Source organism: Photinus pyralis, unplaced genomic scaffold (assembly GCF_008802855.1).
Source record: "Photinus pyralis isolate 1611_PpyrPB1 unplaced genomic scaffold, Ppyr1.3 Ppyr1.4_LG9, whole genome shotgun sequence".
In the NCBI taxonomy this organism is placed as follows: Eukaryota; Metazoa; Arthropoda; class Insecta; order Coleoptera; family Lampyridae; genus Photinus; species Photinus pyralis.
In genome coordinates this window covers 24330554-24346172 of record NW_022170878.1, presented here as the reverse complement: position 1 = coordinate 24346172, position 15619 = coordinate 24330554, and positions in this window count along the sequence as shown.

The following is a 15619-nucleotide window of genomic DNA, read 5'->3' as shown; positions in this document are numbered from 1 at the left end:
CACAACCACAACCACACGAGACATTTTTCCAATGTTTCTAATTTTTCTTTTTTTTATAATTATAAAACATCGACCATTTTACAAGAGAACTCGCCTGAAGGTTGAAATCAGGGTTGAAATCCATTGCATTTTGAATGGTTCAGGATGCTTTGATGTTTTATTTGCTTTTAATAATATTTTTTCGCAAAACGCTCTGTGTCGCTCGATTGGCCATAGTTCATGATATAGTACAACAAAATTTTGCTGGAAATTAACTTTATAGTTCATGTCATCATTAATATAATATTATGTACACACATTGTCACAAAATTCAACTCGAACTCTGGAACGGCCTTAAAATATTGAATTTCATTCCGATTTGGAGTGTTATATGTTTCGAAAGTTCTTAAACGATTTAGATTTTTTAATCCTTTAAACTGTACTGGATATGGATTTCCATTTTTATTACCATATCAGGTTTTCCTTTACAATGGGTGACAACTTCTTGGTACTAATGTGAAATGTCCTCTTCCGACGCTACCAGATTTCGGTTTTATTGTTTCCTCATCCTTAAACCTTTAACCGTTGAATGTTTCCATTCAACGCTTTAACAGTTGAGAGAGGTAATGCGACATCCTTAACAATTAATGAATCTATTAGGATTATGTGAGTAAATGTATTATGTGAGTAAATGTATTTTTGTTGCAATACCATATTGCAAATTAACACTATTGAACTAGAATTATTTTTTGGATAAACCACTGAGATATTTTTTCGATGTTTGGACGAAAAGCAATTTCATGGACCCACTGAATTGATTTCTGTTTTGTGGGAGGTTCCCAGTGAAACACCCACGTTTCGCCACCTGTGACAATCCGCAAAAAATAACTGTCATCGTTTACTTGTGGGTAAAAATACCACATACATATATAGGCATAGTATAAAGATTCTTTACACTATGCCATATATAAAAATTTTATCTGTGACTATGTTATAGGGAGTGCCCCTTTCATTACACCGAATTTCCTAATTTGGAAAACCCGAAGTAACCCCTTTGAAACACTGAAGTTGCATGGAGAATGAGTTAGGTAGTATTGTAGTACTACCTATAGCAGAAGGCTACCATCGATGATACTATTTCCTCCAAAAACCGAATGGCTACAGTGATAGCCCGTTCTCTATTCGCGAAAAAGAAAATTTGTCGCTTATCGTTCCAAATAAAACCTGAATGTAACACATTTTCAAACGCAGACATATGTATATGTTTCGGCAATTAGAATTGCGCCATTTTCAGAGCAAGTTCCATTGAACAATTAATTCCATTCCATCAACTAATAATTAATTACTCATTTCCCATAATATTTGACTCTAAAATAAATGTGCATTAGGTTAAAATTGATGTATCATAATTCATAAGTGATAGATTTGAAAGAGAGTTATCCATGTTGTTCATCTTCTGGGTATAAAATGTGATTGTAACGACATTCTTTACAATCAAATTTTATAGTCAGATGAGGAGTTAAAACTAGTTGCTCAAATTTTAAGCAAGTTTAAAAAGTCATTATGCAAGCATAAATGACGAGAGCGTATTTTTCTCCTAATAATATTAATGCTAGGACCAGGGTAAAATACCGGTAGGCACGAGATCCTTACCCAATTCCTCTTTCAAATGAGCCGCCTATCGTCGAAGTCTATACAGTTTAATGAAAAATAGTGAACCGTGTACAAATACAAAAAAAATTTGAAATGAGCATTAGTTTTACTTTTATTCGAAGTCTCTACATATGAAACTTTTTTTAAATGCTTTCGTAAATAGCATTGTCTACATTAGAAATTTCATTGAATATGAATACCTTAATAAACAAAACATACAGCGTGCGTAAAGAGGAATTTTGAAACCGGTATTAGTTTTGGTTTCATTCAAAGTGCCTACATTATCATATTTCGTTTAACTGCTTTCATAAATAAGAAAGTTGGCATTGCACATGCGTTAAACCAAAAAATATCGGTATGCACGGAATCCTAGGACTAAGCCCTTTTTTAAAATTGGATCAGCACAACACTAACACTATTTAAAAATGTTTATTACACATTTTGTTTATTTCGAGGGATAACTCGATAGAGCTACAGCGCTTCAGAACCACATGAACAGGAGGGGGACTTCAAAAAGTCCATTTTTTAAATAAGTGGGAAGGATATCCAAATTTTAGTCGTACTCTTAAAATATTTAATAAACATAGGCGAAATTTGTATCTTTGGCGCGCGGCATAAGTGCACAACACCCTTTGACCAAGATATTAAAAAAACTAAATTTCCTCTGCGACCCATAAAACACATCATCAAATTATTACGTACCTTCCGTTTTTCTTTTTTGTCCGTTCGTCTTTCCTCGTGTGTGATAATTCTTTTTGGAGATATACAGTTTTTTTTTGTAGATTAAGAACACTATTCATTCTCTGGTACCTACTTAGATTAAAAGGGGTAAAAAAAGTTTAGGGTGTTGCGTGTCGATCTTGAAAGTTAAAAACTAAAGATGTATTTTATAAATAAATATATCTAATCCTCTAGTTCACATTATGATAAAGGGTCATCTAAAATCATTATACACGGAGAAAAATGTATGTTAAAGATAATTAAAAATATAATAATAGCTATCAAAAAATATAATACGTATAGGGATAGCTATGAAGAATTATAAAATTTATCATATACATATTGTTGCAAGTGTATAGCTAGTTTTACTATACCGGGTGGTGCCTAGCGCGACGCAGCATAGGGATTTCAATGGTAATTTCTTTATAGTCAATTACTACCTCCCCTAATTATTTTAGAGCAAAAGTCTAAATAGGTTTTTTTAGAGAAAAAAATACTGCATCTGTTCATACTATTACTTATAATTTTCCGTTTTTCAAAACCGTAGAAACCGACAAAATAAAAAAGTTCATTTTACAATAAATCAAATATGCCTTGGAATTACATACCTAAAAAAACAGCGACCACGTTTCATTATTTGCCTTTGACGTATATTAAATTTATACTTGTTTATAAATTAGTTAAAGAACCGCAAGTGCAATAACGTTCAAAATGTCCGTCAAAACCATCAGGAAAACGACAATACATTTAACGTTTTGGCTGGAGTAGCGGAAAATCCGAATATAATTTTAAGAACGATTCTTCCCCAAATCAGTTTTTTTCCTTCGATTATGTAGGTAGGTACTCTGATTCCGGAAAATGATAAACAAATAGTATCTGATGCAGATGCAGCATACATTCTCTAAAAAAACAATACCCTAAGATGCCTTTTATTGCGTCGGTTAGTTGAAACAGAATTAAATATGAAAATCGATCGACGTCAAACAACCACAATAAATTTAGATGCGATGCGCTTGTAGTTTGTTAAAAGGTTCCAAAGCATCACTGATTTATAAAAATGTAATTTTTTATTTTGTCGATTTATACGGTTTTGAAAAATGGAAAATTATAACTAATGGTATGAACAGATGCAGTATTTTTTTCTCTAAAAAAAACGTATTTAGACTTTTGCTCTAAAATAATTAGGGGAGCTAGTAATTGACTATAAAGAAATTACCATTGAAATCCCTATGCTGCGTCGCGCTAGGCACCACCCTGTATATTGTTTTACCTCATACAAAAAAAACTGTATCTAACGACAACCATCTCACATTATGCATGCTTTTGTAATACGGGAGTAGTTGAATTAACATCTCCGCTTTGTATTAATAAGTAACTTAGATTATTGCAACTAATATACACACCCTGCCAAAAATCGACTGCACCAAAATTTCTCGGGAAAACACATTTTCTTATTAATTTTCGTGCGTAGAACCCAAAACAATTCGTACTTTTTCGATCAGACTTCTCAATCAAAAGTTATAGACTAGAAACCAATTTCGAAAGAAAATTCAAAGGGCTGTAACTTTTGAACTAGTAGCCCAATCTTGGAACTGTTTGAAATTATGGATTCTACAGGCCACATTCTATAAGAAAATTTTTTTCCGGGTCGATCTGAGACAATTTTTCTTCGGGGCTCAAAAAAAGGCAGTGTATAACCTTCCTTTTTTACCAAAAATCGACTGCACCAAAATTTCTCGGGAAAACACTTTTTCTTATTAATTTTGGTGCGTAGAATCCAAAACAATTCGTACTTTTTCGATCAGACTTCTCAATCAAAAGTTATAGACTAGAAACCAATTTCGAAAAAAAATTCAAAGGGCTGTAACTTTTGAACTAGTAGCCCAATCTTGGAACTGTTTGAAATTATGGATTCTACAGGCCACATTCTATAAGAAAATTTTTTTCCGGGTCGATCTGAGACAATTTTTTTTCGGGGCTCAAAAAAAGGCAGTGTATAACCTTCCTTTTTTACCAAAAATCGACTGTACCAAAATTTCTCGGGAAAACACTTTTTCTTATTAATTTTGGTGCGTAGAATCCAAAACAATTCGTACTTTTTCGATCAGACTTCTCAATGAAAAGTTATAGACTAGAAACCAATTTCGAAAAAAAATTCAAAGGGCTGTAACTTTTGAACTAGTAGCCCAATCTTGGAACTGTTTGAAATTATGGATTCTACAGGCCACATTCTATAAGAACATTTTTTTCCGGGTCGATCTGAGACAATTTTTTTTCGGGGCTCAAAAAAAGGCAGTGTATAACCTTCCTTTTTTACCAAAAATCGACTGCACCAAAATTTCTCGGGAAAACACTTTTTCTTATTAATTTTGGTGCGTAGAATCCAAAACAATTCGTACTTTTTCGATCAGACTTCTCAATCAAAAGTTATAGACTAGAAACCAATTTCGAAAGAAAATTCAAAGGGCTGTAACTTTTGAACTAGTAGCCCAATCTTGGAACTGTTTGAAATTATGGATTCTACAGGCCACATTCTATAAGAAAATTTTTTTTCCGGGTCGATCTGAGACAATTTTTTTCGGGGCTCAAAAAAAGGCAGTGTATAACCTTCCTTTTTTACCAAAAATCGACTGCACCAAAATTTCTCGGGAAAATACTTTTTGTTCTTAATTTTGGTGCGTAGAATCCAAAACAATTCATACTTTTTCGATCAGACTTCTAAATCAAAAGTTATAGACTAGAAACCAATTTCGAAAGAAAATTCAAAGGGCTGTAACTTTTGAACTAGTAGCACAATCTTGGAACTATTTGAAATTATGGATTCTACAGGCCACATTCTATAAGAAAATTTTTTTTCCGGGTCGATCTGAGACATTTTTTTTCGGGGCTCAAAAAAAGGCAGTGTATAACCTTCCTTGTTTATCATAAATCAGGATATAGTCCAGTCATATTAGACAAAATAAGGGCCAAACCCGGAAATTTGAAAAAACAAGCTGAAAATTGGTGGACATGTTCAGGATAGTGCCAGAACCAATTTCCGAAAAGTCCCAAAAGATCCCGGTTGGGGAACGGACGCCATGTTAAAAAAACTACCCCTAAACTCGATTTCTCGAGTTTTGAGCAAAGTCAATGGACCAATGGTCCGATTCTCGTTACTAAGGTGTCAAAATGTTTGTTTTAATGTGTATTTGGAGTAAAAACATAATTCCACACATAAAGAAGCCCTTGGAAATTCGAACTTTTTAGGAAAGTCACCCCCAACCTGGATTTTTCACGTTTTCGGCATTTGTTGTTGTTTTGTTTACGCAATCCTATGATTGGTTGGACGAAGTCCTCCACCTTTTCCTATCCTGCGCTAATCTTTTCAGTTCTACATAACTACCCTTGCCTACGTCCCTAACTATTTGGTCTATGTGTTTAAGTCTCTGTGGTCCTACCTCTCTCTTACCCTCTGCCCTACCTTCTTTAGCTAGTAGTGCTATTCCTCCGTGTCTTAGCACGTTCGCTATCATTGTATCTCGTCTTCTCTGTACGGTTTTCAACATTTCCCTATTTCCTGTACTAGCTCCAAGACTGCTTCGTTTGTTACCCTATGCATCCAGCTAATCCTCATTCTATCCTACGTTTGTCTGCCTATCGTCCAGGTTTCGCACCTGTATGACCTACACACCATTTGTACGTTTTTAGCAATCTTTTCCTAATTCCTATATTTATCTCGGATCTTAGCAGGGCCCACTTTTATTCCAATGCTTTTTTAGCCTGCGCTATCCTGGATTTTATATCTTCCTTGCAACGATTATCTTGTGTAACCTTACTACCTAAATAGCAAAAGGAACGGTTATCTTAGAAAGTGTTCATTTATGTAATACGGAAACTGGTTTCCTCATCGGCAGCTAAAGGGGCGCTAGAAGTTAAATCACCTTCAGTTTCCAATTCCTAAAAGAAATAAATAAATCTGGAAGCTACGGTTTCTTAGTAACGAAACACCCAAATTTATATCACGTTTCGATACCATGCGTTCAGGTGTAACGTTTACTTTTGTAAGAGTAGATCGGTGTCTGATTTTTACTCATAGTAGTATAGATTTTCGTCATTGTGTTGTCGTTCGGTCTCAGAATGTTTCCAGTTTAAAACCTGTGTATGGATTGGTTATTTTCACGCCGTTTTTTTTGGTTATGTGCGAATAGTTGAAAGGATTCCGCTTATTTACATTAATTGTAAAATGCATTTAAATTTTTTTACGTGCAACTTAGCCTGACTGCAAATAATAATGAAAAATATAATGAATAAAATAGTGTTCATTTAGTTAGTACTCTCAATCTTGTTCTGAACTCTGAAGGTTTTTTTTAACAGAAATTTTGACATTCAGATAGAGAACGTCAAGAAGAACGACTAGAAACATCAATACTAATTATCCGAAGCTTTATTTAACAACAATAGCCGGAAAAGAGAGAAACCCATGATGGGGTTGATTTTTTTAAAAAGGTCGCATTTTCAAGGGCATCGTATTATACGAAATAATTATTTCACTCAAAACAAACATCAAAACAACCATTTTGACACCTTGACGACGAAATTTGGACCATCCGTTCATTTGTTATGCTCAAAAATCGGAAAATGAAATGTAGGGGTAGTTTTTTCAAGATGGTGTCCGTTCCCCAACCGGGATCTTTTGGGACTTTTCAGGATTTAGTTCTAGCACCATCCTCACCAAGTATGCCAACTTTCAGCTTGTTTTTTCAAATTTCTGAGTCAATGTCTACTTTTACTGGACTAATACACACATATCGGTTTCGAATATATAAAATTATAAGTTCAAAACTCATGATATATTTCCAACAATAAGGTGTAATAGTCAATATAATACAGTTATATACTAAACTGTATTATACACAAATAATAAACCCATTTCGTTAATAAACTATATTTTAATGTTTATTATCTATTTGCTCTTGGATTTATTTAAATATCTAAGATTATATTTAATACAATATCATAATTATAGTGAGAATAATTTTGATTAGACATATTCATATTGTTACAGCGTGTGTCAAGGTTTGTTTGATTTAATAATAGCTTCTCGTACTGATTAGTGATTACAATATAATTTTTACTATATGATTTTAACAATCCATTTTTCTCCGTGTATACTTAAGTTCTATTGTAAGGGATGACACATAATATTTGTTACCTAAAATCCTTATTTATTTCGCTAAGACTAAGATTTTTATTTCATGGATCAAGAAATGAAAAGTATACAAATTCGAGCTACAACTTCTATCATGATTCATGTATCTATATATGTGGTGGTTTACGCTCACTGTTCGTATTAATTATTAATCAATTACCTATTATAGTATACCTGAAAACCTAGTAATTACATACACATCCAACGTCGAAATTCCACATTTTATGTTATATTGTGTATCAAAGAGTATGCGTTTCGTAAGTGGGAAAAAAGTTCGCTAGAGCACATCAGTAAAAAATGTGTTTTTGTGATAATTTTGAGTAACCCTTCCAATTTTATTATTTAAAAAGGTACAAAGTTAAATCACTGTTAGTAAATGTCACAAAGAAGGTAAACAATAGCCTCATCCGCTTTTGTCAAAGTGTCACTCGACCGTGTGTATCATATTTTACCTGGCGCAGCAGGTATGGCTAATCTCAGAGCAAGTTAACAACACAAGTGACTACTATGATTTACAAGAAGCTAATTGCAATGCTAAGTGCGCGACAGTCGGGTAACTGTGGCGCCTTAAAGTCGCAGTGAAACAATACGAGTCGAGACGTGACACCTGAGAATTGAAATCTACCTCTACGTCGACGTTATGGACAATAAAGAGGCTACTTCTTTTCTGTGGCCTCTGCATTTATAAGCGTAACTGAAACGTTAACCCATTATCGGTGCCTTATCCGGGTACTTGTTCACTGTCAATCAATGGCCTTTATGCCATTTGGCCGCCTTGAAAAGAGATTCCTGTTCCTGTCAACTTGGCTAAGTGGTTATTAAGCGCGTGTTCCATTTAAGGTAAAAATATTTGCCTTAGCTAATTACCACCAGAGTCGTTCCTACACATTTGCAAAACTGGAATCAATTAACGCCGATCATTAAAATTCCTACAAATTTTATTTCATAACGGTCGAATCCTGGAAAAAGTACACGACATGTCGCACTCAACTTATAACTAATTGCAAAATTATGCAAAGACGGTACGATATTTCGAATGATCTTTTTGAGCGAAATCTTAGGATAACGGCGCCCTCTGGAAGTTGGTAGTCGTGACTATTAAAACTTTAAACATTCTGCTTCTGTTAATATTGATTGCTGTATCCAGACAGGGTCGTATTTCGGTAATTTTTTATTAATTGTTGCCAAAATCTTTGGATTGCTCCTGTACCAAAGGATACGGAGGCATCGAAGGACGAAGCTGAAAATTCTTTGTGACAAAACTTGTAAATTTTTAGTCTCTGATGATTGTTACTTTATTCACTCCTTCATTTCACACCTACTTCAAGCGTTCTACTTTTTTGTTCTATGTAGCTTCTTTCTTCGTCTTTTACCTACCGGCTACCCTTTCACGTTCCTAGACAACTTGTGCCCGCAACATTTTTCGTTTGCAATTCTCTCACAAAATATTCCCGATGACGATTAAAGTGTTGGTTCCGCAAATCCCTTCCCCTTTCCTTTTAATTTCAGACTTTCTTTAATTTAATCACGACTTTTTCTTATAACCCCGTGTTTACTTGCTTCTTTTCTTCACATATCTTTAGGTTTCGTCTTCTCGTTTCAGCCCTTCTTCACACTCTCTTTCATCGCGTCCACTTTAATAAAGTTTCCTTTGTTCAAGCTTTCCTCACGCCTCATATTCCTTTCTGTACCTATACCGTCGCTTGTTTCAAGCGTTCTTCAGCTGGGTTTTATGTTTCGTTCACGTTTCTTCCCTTATCGGTTTCTTCCCATTTTTTCGCTTTCGCACACATACCTTTGCCCTTTACTTTCAAGCGTTCATTAATTTTTTACATTAACTTCGCACCTCCTTCTTTGGCATCTTTCATTTCGTCCCTCACGACTCCACGCCTATTTCCCTAATTCAATCTTCCTTGCACCTCGTCATACCTCCACTTTCTTTGGTGCATCTTCCTCTCCAAATCATTTTGAAATCATAGCTCAAACTCCCTGTACGAATTTTTTATGTCTTCCACTCGTATTCTTCGCTCATTTTTCGCGTTCCGAGGATTTAAGAACCTTTGAACTAGTAAATGGCATTATTGGTCTGTAGGTTTTATAAGTCATCATTTTAGTTGTGTTAATGACCTAATAGCTGTCGATGACCCTTAAAAGTATGTAAAAGCTCTTAATAATCCATAAGTTGTGCATTTAAGAGTTTTTAAATAGTCTGTAAAAGCCTTTGCAAGTGAACTACAGTTTCTTGGATCTCCCACAACGCCCCAAGGCTTTACAAAAGTTTATAAAGAAAAGATCCTTATTAATCTAAAGGTTTCCAGAGAACCGAAGAGGCTATAAAAGTCTTAAAATTGACTGTACAGTTTGAAGGTGCTTTAAGAGAATTTTGAATGAGTTCTTAAAAACCTTTAAAAGTCTTTCTGGGTCTTTAAAAATCTTTAAGGGATTTTAAAAGTTGCAAACAGTGTCCAATAATTGACACAAGCGAACAGTGTTCCAAAAGTCTTTAATGTGCTTGAGATTTTCCTCCCTCTATAAAAGCAGATCGTGTAAGAGCTTATACTAGTATGTTTAAAACTTTGAAGGGATATTTAATAAACGCTTTCAAAAACATTTCATCACCCTTAAGGGTGTCGTGGACCCAGGAAAAAAAGTAGAGTGGGCGTCTACTGATAATACCTACTTAGAAATAAATAAAACCTTTAGTTAGTTGTGAGTGGAACCCTAATCCAAAGTACCTAATACTATAAAAAGCTGAGGCTTTAAAGACTCTCCTTTTAGAACACTTACACATTTATTTACCTTCAAGAGTTTTAGTATGTGAGAGTTTTGGAAAGCCGGATTTTAAAGAGCCCTTAACACCGTTAATAATAAATTTTAATCTCTAAGATTATACAGCCTCGAAGCGTCTCCTAAAGAAGAGTCTCATGTGTCAAATTTCCCTTTGCCGGTCACAAAAGGCCTTCTGCTATGTAGAACTTATGAAGTCTCCAGTGGGAGTGCAGTTTTCGGCATGTTTTATGAGCCCTTAACAGCTTTTGAGGGTCTTTGAAGAATTTTAGGGTTTTTTAGTCATTCAGATCTGCCGGTCTGAGAACTGTGATATTCTAAAGATTGCCACTTTTACATTTACCATAATATAAAATAAGGGATCCTTTCATTACGTCTCTTTCACGTCTACTAACTTGGCGAGTTTTTTTTTTCACGCATGTTTAGGTCCCCATCTTTTACGTCTCCCTCGCCTTTCACAATTCCCCACAATTTAGTAAAAAAGGCACGCAAACGAATACACGTAACAAAAGAGCACCGATAGATGATCGTAATGAAAGGAATTAGTTTGTACTGATTAGGTTAGATCTAGGGTTAGATGAGTATTTGTACCCGTGTAGGGGCGGGAAAGAATACCCCCTACCGCAGAGGGCACTGCGTGTCGTAAGAGGCGACTAAACAACAGCAGGTCGATGGCAGCCTCGTGTGGTTTCAAGGTGGTACGTTCTGAGAACACTAGGGCCCTTGAGCCCAAAGCTTCTAAGTCTGTCTAAACGCTATTTGAAAGACATGTGCGTTTATTGACCTTTACGAATGTTCAAGGTTTCTAATGCATGAAACGAAATTCACAGATTTCGCAATCCATGCAACCATCGCAGAAATTGGAAATAATAACCGCGTACAACGCCATATGTAAAACACAAATAACTCTTGTTCAATCGGATCACGTACTCCTTCTGAATAATGAGCGTCGTAACACGCTCGTAATACCATCAAGGGGGGTGTGCGAGAATTTTAGATTGGAATTAACAAAATAATTGAGCACTATTAAGTAAGTACCATATCGACAGTATACGCAACTTTTTCTTCACCTACCGATCACGGTCGAGTATGGTACAATCGTCACTTGATGTGACACCGTTGTCTTTTCTGCTTGAATGAAAAATTAACCTATGAAAGCATAAACATTTCCAATGTTAAAATCTTTGACATTTAAGAACCTTCAAAAACTTCTTGGTGACATACCCCTATGGTTAGGCAATACACCTTGCATTTCAAAGAATCGCAGTATAGGGAAAAATATGAAATCTTCGACTTTGACCATTCTGCGCAGTTACGGAGGAACAGGGAATTTACAGAACTTAGGGGAAAAAATTGGGGTCGGTTATTAACGCTGCCTGGTGGAATCCGAGCCGTATTTGAGTAATAAATAGTACGTCTAGACGTCTAAACGTTGTTTAGTTTGAAAAGTTGATTGTAACACTTTTTTTTATAAATTTTGGTGCGTAGAATCCAAAACGATTCGTACTTTTTCGATTAGACTTCTCAATCAAAAGTAATGGACTAGAAACCAATTTCGAAAGAAAATTCAAAGGGCTGTAACTTTTGATAGTAGCCCAATCTTGGAACTGTTTGAAATTATGGATTCTACAGGCCACATTCTATAAGAAAATGTTTTTTTCCCGGTCGATCTGAGACAATTTTTTTTTCGGGGCTCAAAAAAAGGCAGTGTATAACCTTCCTTTTTTACCAAAAATCGACTACACCAAAATTTCTCGGGAAAACACTTTTTCTTATTAATTTTGGTGCGTAGAATCCAAAACAATTCGTACTTTTTCGATCAGACTTCTCAATCAAAAGTTATAGACTAGAAACCAATTTCGAAAGAAAATTCAAAGGGCTGTAACTTTTGATCCAGTAGCCCAATCTTGGAACTGTTTGAAATTATGGATTCTACAGGCCACATTCTATAAGAAAATGTTTTTTCCCGGTCGATCTGAGACAATTTTTTTTTCGGGGCAAAAAAAAGGCAGTGTATAACCTTCCTTTTTTACCAAAAATCGACTACACCAAAATTTCTCGGGAAAACACTTTTTCTTATTAATTTTGGTGCGTAGAATCCAAAACAATTCGTACTTTTTCGATCAGACTTCTCAATCAAAAGTTATAGACTAGAAACCAATTTCGAAAGAAAATTCAAAGGGCTGTAACTTTTGAACTAGTAGCCCAATCTTGGAACTGTTTGAAATTATGGATTCTACACGCCACATTCTATAAGAAAAAGTTTTTTCCGGTCGATCTCAGACAATTTTTTTTCACGGCCTCAAAAAAAGCAAGTGTATAACCTTCCTTTTTTACCAAAAATCGACCACACCAAAATTTCTCGGGAAAACACTTTTTCTTATTAATTTTGGTGCGTAGAATCCAAAACGATTCGTACTTTTTCGATTAGACTTCTCAGTCAAATGTTATGGACTAGAAACCAATTTCGAAAGAAAGTTCAAAGGGCTGTAACTTTGGATCCAGTAGCCCAATCTTGGAACTGTTTGAAATTATGGATTCTACAGGCCACATTCTATAAGAAAATGTTTTTTCCCGGTCGATCTGAGAAAATTTTTTTTTCGGGCAAAAAAAGGCAGTGTATAACCTTCCTTTTTTTACCAAAAATCGACTAAACCAAAATTTCTCGGGAAAACACTTTTTCTTATTAATTTTGGTGCGTAGAATCCAAATCAATTCGTACTTTTTCGATCAGACTTCTCAATCAAAAGTTATAGACCAATTTCGAAAAAAAGTTCAAAGGGCTGTAACTTTTGAACTAGTAGCCCAATCTTGGAACTGTTTGAAATTATGGATTCTACAGGCCACATTCTATAAGAAAATGTTTTTTCCCGGTCGATCTGAGAAAATTTTTTTTTCGGGCAAAAAAAAGGCAGTGTATATAACCTTCCTTTTTTACCAAAAATCGACTAAACCAAAATTTCTCGGGAAAACACTTTTTCTTATTAATTTTGGTGCGTAGAATCCAAAACGATTCGTACTTTTTCGATTAGACTTCTCAGTCAAATGTTATGGACTAGAAACCAATTTCGAAAGAAAGTTCAAAGGGCTGTAACTTTGGATCCAGTAGCCCAATCTTGGAACTGTTTGAAATTATGGATTCTACAGGCCACATTCTATAAGAAAATGTTTTTTCCCGGTCGATCTGAGAAAATTTTTTTTTCGGGCAAAAAAAAGGCAGTGTATAACCTTCCTTTTTTACCAAAAATCGACTAAACCAAAATTTCTCGGGAAAACACTTTTTCTTATTAATTTTGGTGCGTAGAATCCAAAACGATTCGTACTTTTTCGATTAGACTTCTCAGTCAAATGTTATGGACTAGAAACCAATTTCGAAAGAAAGTTCAAAGGGCTGTAACTTTTGATCCAGTAGCCCAATCTTGGAACTGTTTGAAATTATGGATTCTACAGGCCACATTCTATAAAAAAATGTTTTTTTCCCGGTCGATCTGAGACAATTTTTTTTTCGAGCCAAAAAAAAGGCAGACCTTCCTTTTTTACCAAAAATCGACTAAACCAAAATTTCTCGGGAAAACACTTTTTCCACTTGTATCTATTTATGACGTTTCTTGTGTCTCGTTCCGTTCTTGTTATTGTATTTAACTCGATATCTGATTTTATTTTACCATTTGAGTGTTTGATGTGTATACTTTTCTCTTTTGAATGTTGTTGTACTAGTTGTTTAGTAACGAGCTCTTAAGCGAGTTCACGATTTTGGACTTTCGGTCCGTTCAGCCGTCTGTGTACATGATAACTCGCGAACGGTTTGGAATTTTTCAATTCTGTTTTCAGTAATAAGTAGACAATGGTCAAGTTAAATCCAACTGAGCAAATCTAGTCATTTGCACTATCTGTCCGGCCGTCTGTGTAACGTGAACGAACGGTTTCGAATTTTCCAATTCCAAATATTTTAATTGTTCTTATCTTTTCTTACGCACAACATTCTGCATTTTTTTAAATTCAATTCCCGTCTTGCTTAGTCGCACGTCCCAGCACATAAAGAACTGTCCTAGTAGTATTACACCCCGTCATTTCGACTTGAGGGTTAGATGGGTCAGCTTATACTATTTTTCTCCAGAGTTGCCAACTGTAAGTATAGGGTAAGTAAGGGCTTGGGGGACCACTAAGATCATTACAGGTTTTAAGAGCTTTCACAAATCTAAGAGGAGTCATTTGAGCACTTAAAAGCTCATGTTAGTCCTAAAAGCCCTTTATAGGTCTTTAATAAACTTTAAGAGCCTGAAACAGCTTTTAGAGGCCTTTAAAAATGTTTAATTCTTCTTGAGCCACTACTTTCCAAAGCCTCCAAGATACTCCGACGGTTTTCTACAACCCTAAGTACCTATTTAGAGTCTTTAAATGTATTTAAAAGCTTTTAAAAATCCTTGTTTCGAAGAGAATTTGAGAGTTTAGATCTTTAAAAGTTTTTACCGGTCTCTAAATGTCTTAAAGCGGCGTAAACATTTTCAAAGAGCATCAAAAAGTCCCTAAGTTTTTTGAATGTGAAATTTTAGCGACCTTGCAACTGCACATACGAATGTTACCCCTTGCGAATTGCGATTTTGAAATTAAGAGTTTTTTTTAATCAACTTGGTCTTACTGATTATTCTCTCATACGTATTGAGAAGGCAGAAGGGTGTGTAACTAAATTCAATGGTATAACTTTTGTAGCTCACCAAATATATTGGCATCTTTCATTGTTTTTTTTAAATAGCGCACAAGCAACCCTCCAACTGCACATATAAGTATAACTATAACCAATGTTGAAATTAAGATTTTTTGGCGTTTCTTTGATTTATTTTGTTTAAATAGTCTACAAACAACCTTCCAACAGCACATACAATCTTCACCTTTCCGATTTCGAAATTAAAAATTTTGTTGTAAATTTAATCTGCATTAAATATTTCAGTTTCTTTCATTGATTTTCTTTAGCCCGCTTGACATGGAGCAATAAAAATTGCAATTGCATCCAAGTTGCAAGAAAAATTGCGAAAGGCATGCGCAGTTCAAAGCCAGCTGATCAATTGCTGCAAGAGACTTGCATGGAATTTTTATAGGACCGGTGCTATTTTTCTTGCATGAATCGTGCAATTCTAGGGATAAATCTAGTTGTTCTTGTGTCACCAACCTAGTAAAATACAGCGGCGGCAACTATGATGCTGAGAGACGCACTCATTCCTTGTTTTTATTAATCTTATTTATTCTTGTAATTTTCATGTTTCTTCAAGCAATCAAAATTTAATTTTCATTTGA